Consider the following 3732-nt stretch of genomic DNA (forward strand, 5'->3'; position numbering starts at 1 on the left):
ATTACTGCCATATCCACATCCTCTGAAACATTTGTGAATGCCTCTCAAGTTCCTCCTATACCCATTTGCCGACCAAAACCGGACTGGAAATGTAAGTTCTACTCAGTCCAATGGACTCCTTGTCAAATTCCTCAACCTAAAAAAAGCTCCATTTTTAACGTGACTCTACTAAGTTGGGAACCTCACGGACATTTAAGCAGTAACAACGTCACCATACAATTCAATACAAATTCCACAGCACCCATTACATGGAGTAGTTTATCCAGGCCTATACTATAACTCATGGATGGAAATACAACTTTTAGTCCTATACATAAAACAATTTAGAGGTTAAGGTTGCCTTTTATTAACAGAGTTCTTTATCATGGCCACTATAACAACCATTCTGGTAAATACTCTATAAAACTGAAACAAAATGTTTCCAATTCTGTTATGATATGTATTACACATCCATATATCTTGGTGTAAGGGCCTAACAGGCCTAATATTACTGTTAATCAATTGTATATGGTTAATTTACCCTCGCCCTTTTTAATACTCTGTTTATCCAATGCGAATGTAACCTCTAAAAATGTGTCCTTTGTTATGGTATTGAAAAAAAAAAAGCTCATGTCTGGTTGCCAGTAACACTTAACAAAACCTGGTCTAATGAACAAAGTTTATATGTACTTTTAGAGTGAGCAAATGCAAAATGGCTTATATTGGCTCAAGCCAAAAAATTGGTTCTCAAAACTAAATTTACGAATCTTTCTCAATGTAAGGCTTTTTTTGCCTCCTCGGCGTTGCTATCCCGTGAATGTTACAGTGTATATGTCAGTTGCGTAAACAACAGGCTCAAAAACAAACATTGGCTATGTTGGGGCTTCTAGCCTCTACACAACATGATTGTTTTTTGGCTCTAAAAAATAAAAAAGGGGGAAATGTTGGCTGTGGGAATGAAGGAACGAGCCTTGAGCCGGAATGGTAAACAAGTTATAGAAAACTGCAGACTCAGAGGTGAGAGTGCTGGTTAGCCAAGAATGGGTAAGATCCCCAGAGGGGGGCAACCTAAGACAGGCACATCCTCCTGAGTCCAAGAAGAATATTGTGAAGCAGCCGTTTCTCAACGTTCCACCCTGATAAGTTGTAAAGCTCGCTGGTGCCAACACAAAAATGATTTACCAAAACATAAAGGGTCTTCTGACCTTGAGCCAGACGCTGCCTGTTAACCATTTCCCTTGTCATTCTTCTTTGCTATATAAGGCTGTACAACTTAATAAAGCTTCAGAGTAGCCATCAGCTCTCTCCGCATATGGTGTGTATGTGTACATGGTATCGCGACATCGACATGGGAAGAACAAGAATAAAAACTAGATATTTTCATGTGTCTTGTTTTATAGTTTTGACCTTAACACATCTTCATTTTTTATACATGCAAAAGATAACATTAAATAAAATAGAAAAAAGTGAAGCAATTTCTAAAATAAAAGACAAGTTGAAACTCACTAACCTCAATTTATATCAAATTTGTGGCATGATGGCAAAGATATTTATCTCAGTGAATTTAAAAATAGAATGTTGCCTTTATATACTTAAGTGGGACCAGAAAAAGGATCACAGAATTTTAAGTAGCAGCTAGTGGTCCTATTATTAAGTTTAATGTTGATATAATTCTTAAAGTATTATGAACACACACACACACACACACATACTCCACTACACACAGAGTAGATTAAAGCATATAAGTACTTACACTTATGTCATTAGGAACTGACATTTCCAGTATAAAAGACAAGATAAAGATATAAATCAAATACGTTAAACAAAATACTATAATCTCCAGTTAAACTTGGGAAATCAGTATTATGAACTTGGAATTTATTGACTTACTTACTTTTTTAGAAATATTCTTTTCCATCAACTTTATATTTCCATTTTCTGTTGAAGAGCCTGTGGAAGAACAACCTAAGACCACTAGCGGTCTTTCCCATCCACTTGGTGGCTTGAGCAGCCGGCGCTGCAGACTAGACTTCACTACAGAAACGCTGACTAGGCACAGAGGGCACCCGTGTGCCTTCAGACCAGTCTGCAACCTCGAGTTGGGTAGCAGGAAACTCAAGAGCTAGAGAGGTCCATTCACCCTGAAATTCCTCCTTCCTCACAAAATTTTCAGCAGTGACCTGCTCCTTCTTTTCAGTCTCTTCAGGATGTCTCTGGAAGGAGAGATTAGGTACGAACTCCCGTGAGTTCCCGCGGGAGATGGTGCTGCACATGCGCAGAACCTCTGGGACCAGCCGCCGCCATATCAGACCCACTGAGGGCGCTCCCCTTGTTGCTACATGGGGTGGCAATGTCCACAAAGCACAGAGGGGAGTCCGTGTTACACAGAAAAATAATAGACAAGTTAACTTAAGATGCCTCTGTGAGAGGCTGGGGTTCGACCCTGGGAACAGTAACCATCGGAAGTCGAGGTTCCCGGAACGCTGCTTGTATCTGGTTAGTGAAGCTTTCAGGAGTGACGTGGCCAGCAATAGAAATGGCCCCAGAGGCAGCTACAAGTTTCAGCACAGCCGGCTGACCAGTATTCCTGAAGGACATGGCACTGATAGCCAGATTTTCAGTGGCAACAGTGGCACAAGCCGCCAGCAAAAACTTCTTCAAGGTTCTCTTCATATTTATGCTGTAGATGCCGTCACTTTTCTTTTTGTAGATGTACTGTTCCATTTGAAAGTCGAGGTTGGTGCCACCTGAGTAGGTTTCCGCAGCAAGGAATTGAAGCACATCCTCCTCATTCATTTGCAGTACATCAAGGGCTTCGAACATTGTGAAAGTTTGCCTTTCTGACAGGAACCGAGGACAATGCCATATGGACTCCTCTCCTGGTAGCATGAAAAGGTAAAATTTATTTTTCTCCTTCTAAAACAAATAAAATTTATGTGTTTTAGCTCTCCCCTGAAATGCCTGAGAAACTGTAATAACCTAGTATAAAATGCAAATCTACCACCCAGATATAACTTCCTAATATTATTTTCCACTAACAAGAACTACCAGGGCTCCTTAAAGATACATCTATTTCCAAGCTGTAACCAGAAATAGCCAACATGAGCCAGGTCATCTTGTCATTTCTAAAATCCTACACTTAGACTGTTGCAAACTATGAAAGGACACAGGAGGCAACTTAAAGAGATTCCCATTAGCCAAAGATGGTACCATTTGAGCTTCAAAAAGAAGAATGAATACTGGAATATATCAAATCTCTTAAAATTGATAATTACACTTAATATCCTAATTACACTTAATCCCTCAATGTTAATCTCGTAGGATTTTACTTAGGCAACCAGATCATTATTCAGGAAATTCATATGTAAGGTAAAATAATCAATAGGAATTGCATGGCATTACTTATAAAATATTCTTGCCAAAATAAGGTAAGATAAAATAAACTGAATCAATTGGACATCTAGATCTAAGAGTTACATGAAATTTTGACAAATAGGAAAAAACATAAGAATTTTTTAAAAACACAATATAGACAGAATAGTATATGAAGAACAGCATGAACCAAATACAGAAGTTAGAAGATAATAAACAGAAGACCGAAAATTCACAAAATTCAAAACAGATAAAAAATAAAGAGAAACAGCAAGACAAAGATAACACAGAGACAATGGCATAACACACTATGAGGGAAGAAAAGGGTAAAAGACATAAGTAGAGATAAAACTAAGATTACAAAGAGAAAACAATGAAGAA

The 3732-nt window shown here is 38.3% G+C and overlaps 1 pseudogene; it reads right to left on the reverse strand.

The window, feature by feature from the left end:
- Nucleotides 1-2003: 2003 nt before the first annotated feature.
- On the reverse strand, nt 2004-2802 carry LOC105081330 (small ribosomal subunit protein uS2-like; annotated as a pseudogene).
- Between the last annotated feature and the right edge of the window lie 930 nt (nt 2803-3732).

The sequence above is a fragment of the Camelus bactrianus genome, chromosome X (assembly GCF_048773025.1).
Source record: "Camelus bactrianus isolate YW-2024 breed Bactrian camel chromosome X, ASM4877302v1, whole genome shotgun sequence".
Taxonomy (NCBI): Eukaryota; Metazoa; Chordata; class Mammalia; order Artiodactyla; family Camelidae; genus Camelus; species Camelus bactrianus.